This window comes from Osmia lignaria, chromosome 6 (genome assembly GCF_051020975.1).
Source record: "Osmia lignaria lignaria isolate PbOS001 chromosome 6, iyOsmLign1, whole genome shotgun sequence".
Classification (NCBI taxonomy): Eukaryota; Metazoa; Arthropoda; class Insecta; order Hymenoptera; family Megachilidae; genus Osmia; species Osmia lignaria.
Genome location: NC_135037.1, coordinates 6727248 through 6748930, shown reverse-complemented (window position 1 = coordinate 6748930; position 21683 = coordinate 6727248). Strand labels below are relative to the sequence as shown.

The 21683-nt window shown below is 40.3% G+C and overlaps 1 protein-coding gene and 1 long non-coding RNA gene across 2 annotated transcripts in view; one reads left to right on the top strand and one right to left on the bottom strand.

Moving 5' to 3' along the window:
- alpha-Man-Ia (alpha-Mannosidase class I a) overlaps positions 1–21683 on the top strand; it is a 350946-nt gene that overhangs the window by 12575 nt on the left and 316688 nt on the right. The gene's annotated exons all lie outside the window — the stretch shown is intronic.
- LOC117601509 (uncharacterized) lies at positions 6781–7465 on the bottom strand. The gene is made up of 3 exons (XR_004580731.2): positions 7262–7465; positions 7084–7153; positions 6781–6959 (listed from the first exon to the last, which is right to left on the bottom strand). It is a non-coding gene; the product is annotated as an uncharacterized LOC117601509 (long non-coding RNA).

Genomic DNA, 21683 nt, shown 5'->3' with positions numbered 1-21683 from the left:
GACACAACGATATTCGATATCCATGTCTTTGTCGCATTCAGTTTCGTTCGCGTATTTCGTCACGCAGTGACTTTTTATCTTGAACGAGCTCTGTACATTTTATCTACATTTAAAAATAAAATATATATATAATAAAATACTTTGTCTCACTAGATGCAGTTGTTTCCATTGTGCTATTCAACGCGTTACGAGAATAAAATGGTACGTGTCAAGGTGTAGAGGAATTAATTATTCCGTCCAATTATTCAAGACAAACGAATGATAGCCAGAGCGAAAGGTGTGGGTACTTGTGTCGAAATAGGTTGGCTGTTGTAACGTGGTGCTTTTAGCGCATGCAAGCGTGCAGTCGGTGAACGGCTGCTCGGTTCCTCGCTCGAAATTAGATTGCACTCACGTTACTCGCGGCAAAAGTTCACGGCACCGTGCGGTTAACGGTGCCGCCGTCGTGCTGCCGGCTAGGTCAGGCATACGTGGCACATGCTCTCGTCGATGTCGAATCGAGTTTGCGTGCCACGCATCCTGAGTATCCTCTCTCGCCTTGCCTTTCCAATTATTCGGCCTCGATTCGATGGTGCCCCGTCCTGGCACGCGACTCCTTCCTGCCTTCGATCACGAAATGGCAGAAACTTTGAAAATATTCCTCGTACAACGCGTACATATTTCACTTATTTTCTAAAAAAATTATTGTAGCGTAGGTGCGTGAACTGGGTGGTCGCGCAGGTAGGATGAGTGCATGGTGCGAATGACGAGTGTTTAGAGCTGAGTGAATGCGAGTGAGACTGTTTAGGGCTTATTTAGGCTAAAGTTTAAATGACGGCGCCGAAGAATCGATAGACGGTGTCGAGAGGGGCCAAGTGAGGTGCGGTGTGTGTGTGAGCGAGGGTGGCCCTAGAGACCTAGAGGGAAGGTTTTTCGGCCTAGGGGTCCAGAGTCTGGCAAGCCGAGAGTTTGAGAGGTCATGATTGCGAGTTGTATTGCGAACGTCAATATCGAGTTACTAACAGAGTGTTTAATACTATTTCATTTCAATAAAACCCTAAGACAATGCTTATTTCTTACATTTGATAAAGGAATTTAGGAAATAGGAAATTTCCAATTTGATAAAACGTAGAAAATAAAAGTTGCCATGACAATAATCATTCCAAACGTGTTACTTCACATTACATATTCGCGTTATACGAGAAAAATTATCGTACAACGCGATCTTGTAAATAAATATTCGTCAAATCTCCATGCAAAGTAAAATCCACTTCTGTATCGTTTATGTGAAATAAATTGAAGCATAGACGAATCTCGTGTGTCGCACGTGTCTATCAAAATTGATCGTCGACGATATCACTGCGATTTTAATACTTTCTACGATACTTTCCTATCTGTTGAAGCTGTCGAACGACCAACACTGTGATAAAAGACACGTAAATATTCGCGTATCAACCGATATCGGCTCCCTTTTCGCCAGTGTATCGTTTCTACGTGTACGGAACACGAGATGTAGACGTTTTATTGGACGTTATCCTCGGTCGTTTGTAATCATTTCGTGGGATCGAGCGTGGCGCCGTGTGGACTTGAGAGATGGAACGCCATGCGCGGGATTCGGGAGAAAGGAACTCGGGAATCGAGTGCATATATGCAGGATCAACCCGGTGCACTCTATTCAAATTTTCGCGGTCGGAACGAATCGTGGAGATATTTTCTTTGCGTATTCTTTGTTTCTATACCGTTTCAAAGTTCTTTCTTTCTTCGTGTTGAAACGCGAATGTTCGCAAACAAGCGGTTCTAACTTGGATGAAATGCATCTTGGAGTTGGACGTTTCTTTTTCTTTGTATTTTATGATTTTTGTTATCTTTGAAAAATATGTTCGAGTTCAAAAACACCCCAGAATCATCGAATAAATATATTCAAAAATGTAGAACACATAAAGCATCAAATTGATGAAACAATATGCTTGTAGAATATTTGCATTTAATTAAGCGTTTCTTCCTTGCCCTACCCTTCTTTTGTTTCTTTCACTGACATTTCACGCAAACGCGATATTCATGAGAATTCGATGGGAGAATTACGGTTAACGATATTTGTTCCCAGCAGAAAAACCTGTAACCCTTCGTTACCCAATTATTCCGCCGCTGCTAATGAACTTTTTTGCATAAGGGCGCGAGAAGTGAATTGGTCGGCTCTATTCGTAAACGTTTGTCGAAACAATAATTATGCACTCGTTAACGAAAGCGACGCGAAAAAAAAACTGTTCGTAACTCGATGCATTGTTTAACCCGTTCAGTTTGTTTTCCAATTATGGATCATTAACTTCAGTTGCTTAATTTGTAATTAAAAAATGCTCGCTCTATTGATTCTTGACTTATTGGCGCGTTTAAAAATTAATTTTTGTTTAACTCCGGAGCGACCAAAAATTCCTATATCGACGACGAAGGTGTCGATGAGACTACAGGTCGTTATTGATCGCTAATTAAGGTGTCAGACTAATTAATCGCATGGTAAAATTTGGTCGCTCCCGTTGAAATCGTGGATGGAAATAATCGCGGGCAAAGTGATTAAAACGCGGCTCGTTAATACGAAATCCGGCGAAATGTTTCCCAGTCAGCTATTTACTTCGCGCCGATTGTTTGTCCGTCGCCGTCAGGCCGGCAAAACGGCAACGATCGAAAGCGGGGATATTAAAAAGGGAAAAATAAAGAAGCGAGGGGTAGACGCTTACACAGAGCTTGCATCGGTGATGACGGTGGCGGGGTTGAAAAGAAACGAACGGGGTAGAGGGTGAACGTAATAACTCGTGCGACGAAACGCTCGATATTCAAATTTGTTCGATACGCTTCGAATGCGCGAGCAATCGGCACTCGGTGCACGGTATGAAAGGTGTGTGTGCCCGTGCGAAACAGTCATAATCCACTTTTGTTTGCGGATTTATCGGTCCTCCTGCGCGTTATAGGAGGACGACGATCTCCGACAATGGGAACAAGCAAAGAGGATAAGCTATGACGATTTTTGCAGCTTTCACTGCCAGGAATAACTGATGTCGATCGCTTTATTCTCTTTATTTTAGGATATTCGATGTCCGATGGTGATTGCTTGCCGATTCTTGTTGGAAATTGTAGCTTCGATGAACAGGCGATCGTTAGCGAACAGACTTCGTGAAATTTCATTCGTTAGATCTATTTTTGTTTCCAAGTATTTCAAATAAAATTTAGGTATCTCGACAGAGAACAAGGCTGTTGCATTGTGAATAGAGCTTTAATATCAAGAATAGTGAGTAAGCTTTTGATGTCAAATGGGGGATAATGTTTGGATACTGTCTACATTTATAGCTGTGTTTCGAATCAAAAATAGCAAACGTAAAAGCGAACTCCGTATCGTCGTTCGTTATTCGCAATATTCGTAGTTTTAAATCATGCAAATAAACCTTTTCGATATCCCGTGACCACCTAATAGGCTGGTCCTCGTTCTTGTATACTTTCTTGGCCGATGTCTGGCCGAGGAATTTCGCATTTTTCTGGTTTCTCGCCGAGAGGCCGGTTAGCGGAGAATCTTCTTTAACGCGTCTGGTATTCCGCGGCTGGGATATTGTTATGTAGAGAAAGCCCTCATTTTTCACGGAAGCCCCGACTCTCGAGGATAATATTTATCTCTAGCAGATTTGTGGTTAAGAACATTACGCTCGAAGATTACCTTCGTGCGGAGATCGTGGAGTAAGTGGAATCGTGGCGAAAGCGAACGAACCGGGATCAGAAATTGTTTGTTCTGAAATTAGAAATCTTCTTTTTATTTCGAACCGTGGAGCTATGGACTTTTCGAGTACGAAATAAGTTTTGATAGTCTTTTACGTGGGAAAAGTGATGCATTATCGTCTGCAGCGTCGGATTATGGGGGGAAGGTTTAAGGGAGTCTGTAGCCCCGGGTCCCATTGTAACCCTCCCATTTACTAAAAAAACATTGAATGAAATCTTTTGTTACTACTACGATTAAATGCTATTTAATTTTATTTAGAATAAATTTCAATTTTCCCATGGAGGGCTTTCTAAGGGTTGATAGCCCTGAGCCCTAAAAATTTTAATTCACCCCTGCTAGCGTGTAAATGAAATTTTAGTTTTTATAGAATATTTTTATAGAATAAGAGTAACAATAGCCTCGGTTTGGTAATCAAAGTAAACAAATGAAGTATTCGTTACGCGAGCATGGTGCATAATGGATGGATCGTGAGAGGTTAATAGGGTACATGATACGATTTTATTGAACTTCGAGTCCGAGCACATTGATCGAGTGTAGCGATTAATTTTCTAATTTGTCGCCATTTCTCTCCCGGGTCTAGTTTATCAATGTAGAAGTGTAGCCGGTCTCTTGCTCTGCGGTGACAAAGTTTGTGGTTTATCGTGAGCTCATGATCATGTTCAGCTGGAAGTTACAGGTGAAATGGATCGATTTCGAATGAAACATGACTCCTTGTTAAATTGTAACTTGTTATAGATATTTCTGGGAAAAAGATATTATTTATATACCTATTATGAAACTTAATATATTATAATCCATGCTCTTTCAATATGATTTTGGAAAATTAATTTTATTGGATATGGGTTTATAATATGTATATAATAAAGTTTTATTTGATACTTTTTAACATAGGGAAGGCACGTCTTTCACATGCTAAAGATGCAACTTGACTAACTCTTTGGATGAATCCCATAAACAAAATTTAAAACTGAGGGTAGGATTACTGAGAAGAGTATTGGTTAGGCATTCTAAGAATAATAATAGATTATTTTTCCCTCTATACTCCGATAAATCCAACAAATTTGAAATGGAAAACTCTTCAACTCGCTTTAACACTAAAACTACCGGTGTTCAATAAGCACTAAATTTGTAACTGAAAATAAAATAGAAAAGACTGAAACTTAAACCAGTATGTACAATAATTCTTTATCCCCACAAAAATTAAGAAAAGTTAAGAAAAAGTTACAGAAACCTGTCGTTAATTTGGACCTCTCTGGTAAATATAGTGTTAATATCATTAAAAGTACACAACATTTTAAGTTTTTTAATTTTTTCTTATTTTAGACAAATAAGGGTTAAAGAAAGTATCGTTGGACCGCCCACTCAAGTCCCTTATCGTTTGCTTAATTTTACCACATTCCAGTCACTTTACAGTGATCACCGGTACCGCGGGAATTATACACAGATTAACTGTCGTTAAATCATATTACGAGGGATAATTAGAGTGAACCGCAACGCGATCTGAATCCATGCCGAGCGGTTACCGCGAAAATAACTGCCCGAATCCGCAGAGTCCATTCAGCCCTGGATTATTATGTTGCTGTCAGCTATGAATATGTTGGAAACCGAAATCTCGACCGCACAATTATGCCGATGTCATTCATTTATTTCCCTCGGTTAGTGCATCGACCGCCGTCCACTAAAACGCGTTCGTGCCGATGCGATATTTTCAAGCATGATTATTTTTTTAATTAGCAATTCGGAACATTCGTGACATTTGCAATTCTGCATATTTTTGGCTCGAAATTCTTTTAAAATGAAGATAATGCGGATTAGATAAAATTAAAAATAATACAAAATTAAAAAAGAAAATTGGGGAAAGAATTTTCCTTATCAGCGACCGGAAGTTTCTGAAACACTTTCACTGATGGAGACAAACTCCACGTTAGGTCTTTGTCGAAAGATCGATCCTCGAAGGTGGCGCTCGTTGTCGATATACATCACGTATCGTTCGTTTCAACTTTCGCTTTCCGATCCTGTCCGTGGAATTCGTATCGCAGGAGCTTCCAGGACGCGTGCTTCCTCGCGGAGATCTTACCGACTGTCGGTGGTGATCAGCTTTTCCGCGAGAGTCCTCGCAAAACTCGTATCTCCGTTCGTTGGAAACAGGTTCTTTCACTGTGACCTGGAATCTTTCAGAGATGGCACATCCTCACTGTAAATTCCAATGTTCCAAATAAATCATTGAATAAAATGTGTAAATGTTATCTAAGCCTTCAAAGAGTATCTCTATTTGAACATTTATTTCCAATTAAATTTTTGCTATTTATTTTAAACGAAAAGTATAAACTTAATATACATAGTGTTTTGTATTTATTAGGTGTGCAAATTAATTCAGTGTCTTTAGTATTACGTCTTCTTAATCGCTAATTTAAATTTGAATACTTTCCCGCGTTGCTGTGGAATTGAAAAGTGGCACGAGAATTCAAACACGATAACGATTATTCCAATAATTAAAGTTACTATGACTATTAAGAAATAAATCTTCAATTTAAAGAAAAGGAAAAGTACCAAATTAATTTGCATATCTAATATATTTAAGTAGGTCTGAAATTATAATTGGAATTTAAAAAAATATTTTGATTGAAAGTTTATAGAGTTTACAGTTGATGATATAGTTTCCTTGCTAAAAAATGATTGTATGAGACTAAAGATAGAAAAAGTGAATGGAAAATGTCTGTTCCGAACTCGTTGGTTCCCATAGGTCTTAAATGTTGCACAACACGTTCATAGGAAATTCCCCATTCCCATTTCCTTTGCAAGAAGCCTAAGCAGATCGAAAAACAGATTCGACTTAGGATTTATGCTTACGATACTTTGAATCTTGCGAGAATTTCGATCTTTGGACAGCAGAGGAGGATTTGTGTGTGTTTGCATCGGTTATTCGACGATGCTTCGTTCCACCGGGACACACAGGATATTCCAAGGATGGCAATCGGCCACCGTGACTGTGGAAGTCCATAGTGACCCCATGGCACGCGAGCTTCCCTCTTTGACTGGAATATTAATATCCTCCGGCTGCAAGCGGTCTAAGGGGATACATAAAACGAGAGCAGAGGGACAACTCGGGAAAACTAACCCACACATGTTGTTGCGGCTCGTTTGAAATTCGCTTCAACCTTTTATCAGCTAACTTGTAATTGAACGACAATTAGTTTCGGATTAGAAGGTGAAAGGAACTCTGAAATTTGACACAAATTTTCCCAGTTGTTGATAAAATTTTAAATAATATGGATCTTTGGAATGGTAGAGAAAAATTAATTTGGATTTATTAAAATTTTAATTGAATATCAAAGCTTAATTACCTTGAATTTTAAAAGAAGCTCGCATAAACAGGTCAGCCCTTCCTCTCGCAAAGGTGTTAAAAACAAGCTGCTATTTTTATGAACAACAACACACAAAATCAATAATTGATGCGGGATAAAAATATCCATTCGTGATTGTATAATGCGTTACTTTGTCGAATCTAGTTTGATTTCTCACCGATTGATAAATGTAGATTGTCCGGATTACCGTTCCAAACGATTTCCACGGTGGTCGTGAAAGTTTTCTCGATCGAGGTGTTTCGAGGTCTCTGTTACTCCGGCTTTCCGTCGACTCGGGGTCGATAGAATCGCGCGGGAACGTGTTTAAATTTGCATTTCATTTCGTTGTCGAAGCTGAGTTAAGAACCTCGGGAAACGACTTCCTGCGATTATACCTTGTCCCGCGATTAATTCGCGAAATTAACATTCTCCTTTATCCTTCGCGCTGTATTTATGATAATTATTCAATCCCTTTGTAGAATTCGAAATAAAATTAGGTACGCAAAGGGACAGAAATTTAATTCTCGTTTAAATATTTATAGAGCTAACTTTGATAGAAATGCTATTGTCTAGGTCACGTTTGATCTATGCCCCGCTGTTAGAGGCTAGAAGGATCAATGAGGTGACGTGATTTTAATTAATTGCTTAAAACGGGATGTATTACGATAGCTCGTTACGGTAGGCAATTGATCTGTCGCGTTTACATTAAAAGTAAACCCGGTGCTCGCGATATCGGCTTGTGTGTGTACCTAAATCACTCGAAATAGGTGTTAATTACGTAAGCGGATAAATTTAATCCGGGATTGCAATCTGATCACCGGTGGCAGAGGGTTCTCATCCACCGTGGATATTACGGATTAAATATTGTATTAATCATTTCTCTCCTATGGTACCTTTTCCATCGTAACGTGCTTTCAATCTCCTTCAATAGAGAACCGATATTTAGAGTATAATAATGTTAATGCTTTAACGTTCACATATTTTATGGAATCAATGGCTCTCATAATTAAGCTAATTAATTATCAGTTTCTAAATTAAATATTAAAAGTTTCATTGTGATTCGTGGTTCATAATTAAATAACAATGAATGCCACGAGAATCTGAATTGATATTATAAGACAATGGGTTAACGTGATGAAAACTTTCCAAATTAAATATTAAAAGTTTCATTGTGATTCGTGATTCATAATTAAATAGCAATGAATGCTACAAGAATTTGAATTGATATTTTACGATAATGAGTTAATGAGATGAAAAATTGAATGTTTCTGGTGAAAATTGCTCTCGTCTTGCACGGGACACGTTGTAAATTATAGAAAGAGAGACGCTATTAAGAGAAGCTAATCATGGGCTATCAGGTTTGGAACTGCAACGGACAAATCTAATGGCCGACACAGAAGCAGGGCAACTGGTCCAGACCAAGTGGCGGATTTGCTCCAGTACTTCGGAGCTCGATAACCCGTGATTAAGTGGCTATTCGTAATCATACTTTATGAGCTATCGCCTCGGACCGATTCCATTTTACACGCGAGTTAACGAACACCGCCGATCCAACCAATTTCATCTCCAACACGCGAAACTCGATACGTCCTCTATTTCTACGAAATTTTCACCTTACTAAAGATTTATCTCCGCGAAATTCACAAAATTTCTACCTTCAAAAATGTTCAAATTCCACCACTAACGTTAGAAGGGTCAGAAATTCGAGAAACAATGGCACTTGTAAAAATCCGACAAGAGGAAAGGGTTCGAGGGAAGAAAATATCTCGGGAAACCACGATCACGATCGAAGCAAATAGTAATGGGTGAAAAGCGTGTTTGACGATGATAGGAAAGGGATAAGGAAAGAAAAATGAAAGCATTTGAGCGAATAGTAGTCAAGAGACGGAAGTAAAGTAAACTGGACGCTGGAGTACTCGAATCAGCAAAGGTTTGCCTGTATACCCCATAAGGGAGAGAAGGGGATGACTATTATTGGATTACGGTGGCTCTGGAACATTTCACCACGTAATCCTGCAGCAACCGTAAGGGTTACCGCATTACAAGGGCGTGCTGACCGCCCTTTACCCTTTCATTCACCCTCGAGGTACATCGCTACGGAGGTTTGCCGTTTTCAACCCCTGCCTACCGGCCCATTTGCAGCTCGGTACACGTTTACGAATTTCACCTAGCTTTTCCTTCCGCCGGAATATCATCCGCGTCTCCCTTTGAACCCTATTCATGGAGCATATTTAGAGACACACGTAATCCCCTGATCTGTTGGCAAATGGTCTCGGTTGTGTTTGTAAAATCGAGTTAATGGAGGCTTCCCGTTCCCGTCGAAATAATTAGGAATAAACGTTACTAATGAGATATTGCTTGATACGAGGGGGTAATTAGTGTTTGGAAGCTGACGGTGGTTAATACCCACGAGGATTCCAGTTAATCGAAAGGGGATTAATTAATCAGGTAATTGGTAGAAGGTGGAGCAAGTTTTTAGTCGTAACAGGAAAGAGGGTAATCAAAGTTTCAAACGTTTTTTATTGAAAAAATAAATTTGTCAGAAAATTGATAGAAGTTATCATTCAAAGAACCCATTTTAAAAGGGTTAAATCAGATTACAATGAAAAGATTTCCTATCCTTAATTATATATTTTCAATTTGCAAATCACGTAGAAAATATCTATGAAGATCTTGAAATAAAGTAATTGAATAAGAACCTGGAATACAACGTAGCAAAGTGATTCAGTGTTAGAAACAGATGTCTATCTATCCTGTCAGCCAAGAGAAGCCATTCGAGCGACGCTTTTTCCACCATCACGGTGGATCGTGTTCGTACATTAGAAGCAGCACGAAATGTCGTGTCTCGAGTAAGGCAGAAGAACATCGTAAAGCTTGTCGGTGTCGTTCTTCAATGTCCGATTGGTACGTCGCATGGGGTGGCGGCGGGGATGCGATCGGCTGTTTGGGAATACAAGAAATTACAAGATGCCTATCCGATGGTATAAGGCTAATGGTAGCGACTGAAAGGGCAATAAGAGTGGGCTAAGTGCTGGACTTGAATCAACGACCGAGGTACAGACACAGTCGGTGCCTGTGACAAGGTAACCGGGACATTCCTGCACGTACTTTGCTTGTCTCTTTCACCGAAATCACCGGTCCTCCCGATCGAATCCCTCCTCGAATAAATGTCCTCCGGACCTGATCTTCGGTCTGGGAATCTTCAGGACATCTGCTCTGGTTCTGTATTTTTCTTGATTGCTCAATCTCCAATTCTGTTTCATCGCTGTGAGCAAAAATTTTCTTGTTAATTGTTATTTTTGGGTATTAATTGTTATTACCATGGAGCTACAGTGAGTGATCAAGTTATTAGAGTCACTCGCATAAATTGACGATTTTACATAAAAATGATTAATTCTTAAATGAAAACCTAGTTAAAACAGAGTTTAACTCTTTTATAGAGCTAATTAGAAATACAGGGGTTTATGGATTAAGGTTTTTCTTATGGTTTTTTTATATATTTTATGACTCTTACGATTATGTCCTATTTATTATCTTCGCTTTCCTTCAAAATTGATAATAATATTCATCGATAATTTTCTGGAATCAGCATGTTAATCCGTCTTCATAATTTTTCTCCAACAAATCAAGATTAGACTTTGAACCTTCTTATCCTAATATCTGATCATCATAACACAAGTTCCTTTTCCAATTCTCATCGCAAAGTTTCATGGTTCATGATGTTTCCTGGTCGAGGGTGGGACGATCCACGTCTACTATTTATCAGTTAGGTTGCTGGTCATTTTTATCGTCGAGCCGCGTCGATAGCAGTCGCAGTATCTATCGAAGGATTTCACACGGAAGTCCGTGGAGCTTGACGAATGCGTTTTACATCTTCTCGTGCGATTACCTGGCACGTTGCGTGATCACGGCGCGCTTGCAAACGTCAGCGTGACAAATAGCGACCGAAAGCGGACGAACAAGACGACGTGATCCTTGGTAACCTCGCCAGAAAACATTCAAAGGATTCCTCGTGCAACGTCGTCGTGACGTTTCATCTCGCGTCGTTGACGCTCTTTTCCCTCGTTAAAAATAATTTCCTTGCCGAGGAAAATCGGAATGTCTGGGAAATATATCGTGCATCAGGCTCGAAACTTGAGAACCAGACGACAGGGTGAATAGTTGAGTTTTCGGTCGCGTGAACTTTGTCCCTGTTTCGTGTGCGGTAATTCGTGAGGTGTTTCGACCTTCGGGTAGATGGCCAGGTGTATACATCTGGACTGTGGTTAGGTAAGTTTGATGATTGCGATTTTATGTTCCCTTGAGACGAGTTTCATGTAGTTAATTTAGTATGGTGTTTGCATAAGTTTGGGGCAAGGATAAAAGATTATACAATTTTTGCTAATTTTTATATTATTATTTTTTTTTAATTGCATTGGGATGTAGCCATTTTTCCTGCGGAAGTTTAATTTAATCGCGAGTGTACACCAATATAAAAATTAAGATAGAGTCTTTGATTGTTGCTGAGTTTGTTTTGTTCCTTTTTGATTATGAACAAATTACAAAAAATAATCATCTCTGAAAGAATCCTATCATTTACAAGAATTCTTCTCTCAAATACCCTAATACCAAAGAAAAGGATCCAAAAAACATTTCATCCTAGATGATTTTCACTTCATCATTCCTAATTATTCCCGCCATTCACGGTGATACTCAGACGGAAAGAGAATTATCGTGAGCGTTTCGTCCTTGCTGCGACACTATATGGGAAAAAGCAAGGGAGATCCACGGAGAAATCGTGTTCGACAATTGGCTTAATTTCGGCAAACTCGAAGGCTGAATCGAGCATTTTCCTCGCGCCGATTACTGGCCACGTCGCCGTCGAAATTCCTCCCGGCGATAATAACTCGAGTCCCACGGTGTGCCGGTGATTCCGTGGAAATGCAATTACGAGGCTCGCTTGAAACTCGTCTCCGTCGAAAGAAATTCGACGCGGGAAAATCTCTCTCGAGACGCGAGTAGAAATTACTCCGCTCCGTTGGATTGCCACGATATAAGTAAGAGAACATTTTTGGCCGGGCTCTGCGGCTTTCAGGCACAGACCAGCATCCGTCCGTTTCCGCAACTCGTACCAGTTTTATTCGACCGACCCTCGCCTATCGCGTTATATTCAGACACGAATTTTCCATGAAGTCTCTGTTTTCCTCGTTTACGATGCACCGTGCTTTCGATAACAGAAGCGGCATGCTAAAAAATACCGTCCTACATTTTTTTTCTACTTTTTCTAATTATGATAACAATGTAATACAGAGGTGGACTGTTCCTGGATTTATTTTCATATTTAAAATTTAAAATTGCTCTTTAAATATCAGTAATTTGGTAAAAATTATAGGGAAAGGTTACTAAGTTTGGATTATTTAAATTTTCCTTCATATTAAAAATTAAAAATTGCTACTTAAATATCAGTCATTTGGTAAAAATTGTAGGGAACGGTTACCAAGTTTAAATTGTTTAAATATTTCTAAATTTAGGCTGATAACAAAATTTCATAGGAAAGCGTTTTTCCATTTTTGTTGCTTAAACCCATTTTGCACTTACGGTTAGGAAAATCCTTTAATGGCGAATCGTGGGTCAAGTATCGCGTGATAGTTGCCTTAGTTTAGTGGCAGTTTGATTTCTGTTATGTTTGCTTAGACTAAATTTGAATCCATCAACCAGCGGAATATCATATCGGCGAAATACGAGAACCAGCTTTACCTGAGGCGGTCTCAAAGGTAAATATCGTTTCGAGCTTCTGTATTATCGCGTGTAATTCTGCTCGAGGTTTAATTAAACTAGACAGTGAAATCGTTTGCGAACAGATCAATTCGTGTTCGTAATTGAAAAAAAAAAAATGCCATTTCAATCTCTTGAAATGCCATTTCAATCTCTTCAGTTACGTTTTCAGCCAGTGCATAAAAGGAAGGATTTAACGATGAGATGGAAATACGTGAACGTTCTATTTGTTTGTATTTATCAGTCGAATTTTACGAGTCAAACGTGTTCAAAACGTATAAAGATAGTACTGGTCACGAAACTAAAATAAATTATCCCATAGCTTTAGATAAAAAGTTAAATTGTTTCGCAATTATTGCTGTAGTTGTCACAATACACATATTTTCACTTTTCTATTTTTGCTTTACTGTAAATGTCCAGTTCGTTGTTCGATTAAATAAAAAATTTAATATACTGTAAAAAATATTATTAATATTTTGCACATCAATGAATTTTCATATTTACATGAAACACGAGAATCGATATTATTTTTTTTAATCGACCCAAAAAGCGCAGTTAAATTTTATCGAAATTAATTCCGCATAAAGCCACTCAATCCTCTTCCCTCTTTTAATTACTTTAAAAGGTTCAGTTCAAAGACAAACTTTGCATAAATAAACTGTATAAAAGTCAATCAATCCGTTCAGTTTGATCAGCTTAAAAGCTTCAGTTTGAAGAGAAGTGGTCCATCGAATGTCGTTTGAAAATATATTTCGACATCACGAAACTTCACGTTTTATGAAAAAACAAAAAAAAAAAATTTTTTTAAAGATGAAGAAGCGTTGTATTGGCTTGACGACGTAAAGTGGAGAGGAAAAACCAGAAGAGGCATTGTTTGCATTGCAGTCCTCAACGTTTCTTCTTTTTCTTGCGGATTAAACCTCTTCCCTGTTCCTCTGTGTCAGCTTCGTCTGTCCGAGATTCTTTTTCGCTCGCTACTGTCGTTGACTACTACAAGAATTATTATACTATCTCGGTGTTATTACCAGTTACTTGTCTCCTTTTCTCCTCGGGAAAGAAACGCGAACGCAGCGTTCAGGATTCTTCTTCTTCTTGTACGTACAAGCTGGAAAATGAACGAGTTTTTTCCTTTGATTTACGACTTTTTCCGCTTAAATACGCGACGAATATTATATCTACTTATCCTGTTTCTCGAGAACGTGATTTTTAAGATTGAAGAATTTTAATTAACTCTTTTAATCGTTTACTTAACATTTTTTATATCGATCCTCTGAGACACGGTGTGCGAACGTTGGAATACTATTTCTTGGATTTTTATATAAACGAGGGAAATATTATTATTGTGAAAAATTTACTTGGAGAAATTACGTAAAAAACAGTTTTTTAATTAATCCGTTTTTTAACTCTTGAACGGCGGACCATGGAGAGACTCCCAAGACGGCGAAAATAATAAAATATAATTATCTCTCATAGCTCTAATGCTTTATGTTCCGGATAGAGCCATAGTTTATTACGTAAGATACACAATATATTATATAAGAAGGATCAATCATTATATAGGGCTCGATAACCGTATACGTTACCCTATGGTGTACGTGAGAAGGAAATACACCATGATTTCCCGTTAGTTTATCATTTTTATTACCCCATGAACAGTAAACGAAATAGAAAGGATTGGTGTATAAGAAAGCGATTCCTGTCGCTTTGTTGAGGAATATAACCCATAAACACGTACGGAAGCCTCGTATAGTTAATCCGTCGGTGGATTATGATCATCCGAAGTACCGGTTATGGACACTTGGGAGAATACCTTTTATTGGGTGCTAAGGGAAAACGTGACAGGAATCGAATGAAAAACAAGGCAGATTCGAGTGCTTCTTGAGGAAAGAACAATCGAGCACGAGAATCTTGGAGAGTTTCCTGTAAAACATCGTAAAAGATGATTTACTCCTTGCTTATTAATATTCATAAGGCTACCGCGGAAACTGTGTCAACAGAAAATATACTTCTCGCGTTAAATTTAACATCTTACTAATTTCAGTCTGTAATTGTATTCCGACAGTCTTCGTAATTAATTCTTTCATCTCTCATCAAAATATTTTTCATTCTGTACATCTCGCGTTAAATTTAACATCTTACTAATTTCAGTCTATAATTGTATTCCGACAGTCTTCGTAATTAATTCTTTCGTTTCTCATCAAAATATTTTTCATTCACACCTACAATCTTTCAAATACCTATCTATATTATTTTTAAAATCTAACGAGAAATTCAGGCTGCTATTGTTACCGTTTGTTGTACATTTTCTTCGATTGGAAGTTGCAAATTTTCCAAGTGGTTCTTTATAATAAAAAATTTAACGACAGATTTTTCTTAAGCCACTTCGACGTGTAACGTCGGCGGATTCTCGTTAAAATTTCTGTAGAACACAGCGTCGGAGGGAGCCGGTGTTATTAAGGCGGAAATAACGTCGACGTGAAATTTATTGTAATCGTGTAAGGAGGCGAGGACATCGTCGGGGAAATACGTTGAACATCCCGCGGAAACTACTCTCCTCGAAACTTCTTTCCCCGATCCGGCCACGGAGTCACGTACCGGAAAAATGGCTTAATCCCAGAAGTCCTCTCACCTAGTTCCCTGAGCCTGACGGTCTGCGCTCGACACGCTAGTCTTTTGCATTCCTCGCTCTGTCTACCCCGAATATTGGCCAAACTACGTCCTTTCACCTCTTCGAATCACCTTCCAATTACAACTGAAGTGCTTTTTCAAAAACTCGTAAAAGAATTTGAAAAATTCGACCTTATTACCTCTTCTTCCCTTTTGTTGACCAACTTTTCGTCTCTGCACTTTTCACTCGCAATCACCTTCTCCTTTTCGCTGGTATCACAATTTTCCGCCCACCTTGTATACTCAAGTACACAGACGTAACGATGCCTTTGAAAGTCCATAGAATCGCGAAACGCGAAAATTTTGAAAAGGCTCTGTTCGAAGAAGCTCGTCGAGAATCTGGTCCAGCGTATCGTGTCGGTACTTTTATCAGAGGGTATGAAAGATATGTTTCACGGGCGTCGCGTGAAATCAGCAGTCAAAGCCCGGCACGTCGTTACGTTTGCGTAGCCGGTAAACGAAGAAGGGTTCAAGAGGTCGGAATAATCCGTGGAACTCGTTAATCCGACGAGTGGCCCGGGTCAGAAGTGGAGTATGCGCGCCGAATGTGCCAAGCGTGTCTCGACGCATTCTCCCAAGGATCGTGATGATTCTAAAAGGGCCGTCCATTAGCGACTAACGACATACGTGTCCCTTTTCCAACTACGCTTCAGACAGCTTCGTCCGTTTCTTTTTCTCTCGAAAGGACGCGACGGAGCCCTCTCCTCTGTCCATTCAAGTTCTTCCTACCGTCTACCATCGTTCGCGACTTTTTTCCCCCCGTCGAAACGACACCTGTTCGATCGCTTCGTCCGCCATCTGCAGACGATGCGGTAGGTAACACAATGGTCCCATATAATGGAGAAATTTTCAACCTGAATGATTGTGAGGGGATCGTACAAGGGAAATCGGTAGGATACGAAATAACTGTTACTAGGTGCAATGACAAAGTTTTTATTTAGCGCGTGGCTTGCCTCCAAGACGGTTCGGACCGGAGTGTCCTTGCAAGCCCGAGAATATGCTTTCCTCAAAAAGGGAATTTGACGTGTTCCGAGCGGCGGGGAGAGGGACTTCTTCACCCTTCGTAGCGTGACAGTCGGGTTGGCAAAACGGTACGAATTATTGCTTTATTACACCTTGACCCGACGACTCGAACGCCCAAAAAGTCCTCACGGCCTTCTGCCTTTTCCTCTGGTAGGAACTTCGCTGGTCGCCACAATTGTGCATTTACAATAGGGAGTGTGATAGCTTTTCCTAAAAAAATTGACTATGTAGGAGTAGTAGTTTAATTAGTAAACTAATTAATTTTCTAAATCAACTTATTGTTAGTTGAAAGCTCGAATCTCATCGCCAGCTTTCTAACATTTACGTATCTCTTTACCTACTTTGGATTCCATGAATCAAAATAGAGCATTCGGTCTTTATCGCTGCAGAAAGGTGTCCAATTCGATACAGCATAGAGAAATAGGTCAGTGGTCCTGAATGAATCTTCCTCTCGATCGCAAGTACAATGCGTCGCGGTGAATTTCCCGGCTTTGCGAATTCCGATGCTACTTTCGGGCGAGAAAGAATCGTAGCGCCGTTAATAAGCGGCGCTGAGCAGGGATTGAAACACACGAGAGAGATGGGTTATTGTGCAGAGGGAAAGTGTGGCGAAGATGTCGGTGTCGGCAGGATGATCGTAGAAAAGGATATGGGGCAGCGAGAGCGGAGAGAGAAGTCGGAGACAATGAGGGGACGGCACATTAATATTCGTGGCATGCGGCGCCAGGCGTTCTCTTTCTCTTTTTCGCTCGTTCTCCGCGGCTTCCGCCCGAGGCGGCTCGTGCGCCAGATTGCGATCGCAACAGCTTCGTTAATTACTAGATCCTGCTTCCTGCGGCTCTGAGGAACGTCCGTCCGCCATTGGGCCGCGAGCAGGATTCGCAGAAGAAGGGTTCCGCTCCCCTTGGGACCATTCGTGACGATCGTTGCCAACTTCCTGACCATGGTCCACGGTGTCGTGGTCCACTGGTTCTCTCACCCTTGACACGGTGCCTCCCATTCACAGGATTCCAGCCTCGCTCGAGGCAGATCCTTCTCCTTCGGTCTTTGCCTTTGTCCCGCGATCACCCGCTCGGATACGAGAGCACTCGTGCTTAGCCAGTTTTTCTACCAGCTCGGGGTAATGTCTTTCACAGAGAGGGTGTATTAACATTCCGATGCCGCGGCTGGATTACCGATCATTCGAGCCGGCTACTCGCGAGTACCGCTCTGATTTATCTGATCCTCGACCATTTCTAATGCTACCGATCGTGCGGTTGATGGCGCGTCCGGTTCCATAGATATTTCGGTTCAGCGCAAACGACCCTTAAATCGAAAGATTTGATACCCCTTGTCGTGGAAACTCCCTATCGTTTTATAATTTCGTTCTCTCGCTGCTATAACCAGCTGCATTTTACGACGAACCGTCGAATGCAGTGGGAGTGCTGGTTGCTCTATAGCAATTCGTCTGATTGTATCGTTGACTGAGAAATTTATGCGTATCCATTCGGGTTCACGGTGACGGCAATATCGTCTCTCGAATGGGCTATCGCTCTTGCTTTTCTTTCCTCGCCGCAAGATTGCCCCAGCCCCGCGTGTTTTATTGTGCGCGCGTTAGGAGAGCATTGTTCTTTATCGTCTTTCGATGCTGCTTCTCTAGGTATTCTCGGGATTTTTGCAATTCTACGAGGAAAACGGATTTCTCGAGTTTCCTGGGATATTTCTGTTTATCGGTCCGGCAAGAAGCTTCGCTGGATTCGATTCTATAGGAGGGTTTAATGCGTCGACAGGGGGAAGAAAATTGCTCCTGAAAGGGATGCTCCTTGGATTTCCGCAAGGCTGATTTTTGGTGAGTGCAGCTCGCCAGACGCTGTTTAGTATAAAACGCTGCCTGGTGCGACGTTAATTTCGTTGTAATTACTGGGAACGGATCGGTGTTCATTGATGGACTGATGGAGGGTGGATGGTAGGGTAGGAATGTTATTCGTAATGCAGGGAGATGACGGATTGGATATTAATGGACATCCATTAAAGGAATTTGTAAAATATGGATACGTATGGCACTCAGTAGTTTCTGGACTTTTTTGAACAAAATTTGTTTGTATTTAATAAAAAATTTTCACCAACCGTGCTACAAGCAGAGTTGGATATTATTTCAAGCAATCTTCTGATTTATATTTCCAATAAATGAAGCAATTGTTTCTTTGAACGAAAATGTATTTATTGATCTTTCAATATGTTTCGAATAAAACAAATTATTTGCGAATAATTTTCAATTTAAAGATATTTTTATTTCAAATAAATTTTAATCCAAGTAAAATTTGATTTTTCTCCTTATTTTCAAATAACTAATTCAATTTTTAATTATTCATTATTTTAATTATGCGAATAAATTTTTATTCGAGATTGAAATTCATTCAGGAACGGCATCAATTTATTTCTTACTCTTCAACATCTACGGTTTATTTGAAATTTCTATCAGAACCTCTCAGCAGAAACCTCTTACCTCAAGTTCATCATACAACATTTCTAAAATTCCTACTAAAATCCACGACATAAAATAAAATGATCATCAATGATTACGAGACACGAAACATTCTTCAACCTCCTGTCTGATACCATCCCTCTCACCGTCCGCGAGACCAGGAACGCGCCAGCTGATCCTTAAACAAGAACCCATCATCTCCGGTCAGATTCACCGTAGTTCGATGCTGTTAAAATTCCAATAACAAACGTCTCGTTGCTTCTTCGATCTGGTCTCCATCTAGTCTCGAACGTGCTGGAATATCTTCTTATATGCACGCGATGCTGTGCTACTCTTTGTTCGCGTCGCGCGTTTTTCCATTCTCGTATGCCATACGGCGACGCAGCTCCCGACGCATATCATCGGTCCTCGGGATTAATCCTTTTTCAGATTCCTCGAGCGGAGACAGACCGTCTCGCGGAGCCAGGATAACAAATGTCTTTCTCTTCCCGTCCGCTTCGTTGTCCGTCTACCTTCTCAGCCACTCGTCCACCGACCACGTGGACAGATGAGGGAACATACATCAAGGCGAAAAGAGGTCCGCTGATGCCGCGAACGACACTCGCAAGAAGGATAGCCAGTTTTCGTGGGCTAAAATGCAGAGGGGTCGAGGGGAGAGCAGGGACAGAGAAAGACGGATAATTCAGCGAGGACAATTTGAGGGCTCGGCGGCGGCACGACGATATAAATTCAGTAAACGCCGTCATTAGGGCCAATCCGAAATACCGGGCGTCTATTAAACCTGGAACTAAGATAATTACCTGTACTGTGCCTGTCCCCCTCCCCCTTCGCCTGCATTGTTGCGCTTCTTGCCTCTTCTTCGGGGATACTTTCAGATCTTCCTCCTGTCCACCGTGTCCTCTCGCTTACTTTTCCATTCTTCTTCGTTTCGTGTCCGGATCCTTGTTCTCTCTTCTTTCTCAAGTAGTTTCTTGTACTACCTCTAGAGTTAGCGAGAAGTACGTAATGATTTGGAGTATCGGTACAGCGAGTGTCTCTGTGATACGATAATATCATCGTGTCTACCATGAGCATGGAATTGAAAATTAAGATAAATTGTAGTTCTTGTAATAAAATTATGAACAGCAAACATTGCTCAAGTGTGTCAAGGAATTTCGCACTGTAAATTTCTCTTTGTAGAAATACAACTTCTGTTAAATATTGAAACTCATTAGCTAATGGAGACTTTACTAAATTATTCTCTGACTTTACTAAAAGGATATCTGACGCACGATTATTTAACATTGAAGTAACTCTCGTTAAAATTTTCATTCTTTTCAAAAATACTTTATTATTAGAAGATTCTTAATTATCGAAGTAACATTATTCGGCTCGATCGAATGTGTCCAATCAATAATTCATCGTTTACTCCAGCTAAGTAGGTGTTTGATCAATGAGGCAGCTGTAATCGCAAAGCTTTACGTTCCATTCGGTTACCCCAGTCTTTTGACAAATTAAAATATCCGCCACCGTTTAATTAAGAGAATTGAAAGGAACACGTAGTCCAGTTGCAAGAATTGCCGCAGTTCGTTTAGACGAGCTCGTTAACCACAGGGTATCTAACTGTACGAAGTGTCTCTGTGTTCAGGAATTTCGCGAAAATGTTTCTCGTGCAGGCTTTTATGTAACACGTTGTACTCGGACGCGTTTCGCAGATGGTCCTCGAACGAGGCTCCGATGGAATCCCGTCACAGCTGTACACGCACGTTCACGACGAGGGAATGGCAGTGAAAAGGGACAGAGGATGAATAAGAAACGCTAAACTACGTTTTTAGCCGGGCGTTACATTTGTCGGATACCGACCACTCGAGGGCCGAATCCATGCTCCCTCGTCACGGGAATGTTTCGGGAATGTCGCGAACTTTTATAATGTGCCGTTGGGATCGGCTACCCCGGGTCCCTCGACTCTGTTGCTTCGGTCGATGACGTACGGCGATCTCAGGAAAAAGCATAGGTTCCCATGAGAAAGAACTATTCGAGGTTCCTAGGAAGATGAGAGTTTTTATTTCATTCATCATTGGGTAAAATTTAAACATTTTTTGGATAAGAATAATTCAAAAAATTGGATAAAAGGGGATTCCTTGAAAATCGTTTCTAAATTATCTCTAAAGTATTCTTTGATAATGGAAGAGCAAGAAAAATGAAAGGAAATTAGTGAGGTCTTATAGAATTATCCACTCACGATGTAAAATAAAAGCAGACTGAAATAATTGTGCGAACGATGCTGAGTCGTCGAGTAATCAGTGGTTGGAAATGCACAAAGAAACAGAAGATCGTTCCCCTTCAGCATCGGTGTCGCAAGAAAATCCTGACTTGCGTTTACCGATTAGGGACGCTTATGTCTGATGCGTGCAGAAATCGTCGGGATATACTAATCGACGAGTGGTTCCGATTTAAGTGCCTCAGAAATAATCATCGGTATTAAATTGTAGAAAGAAATTCTCAGGAAAAAAGTTCATTTCTTTGAAATTCACGAACAGCTTGATTCGTAAAAATCATTTTCAGATTTGGTGTAATATTTTTCAAGGAAAAACGAATTCAATTACCGGATCGAATTTCATGAAATTTTCGTTCCGTTTGACGACAGTAGCGAGATCGTAATTCATCTCTCTTCAACGTAAGTCAAGATTCGATCTAAAAAGTGTCTACATTT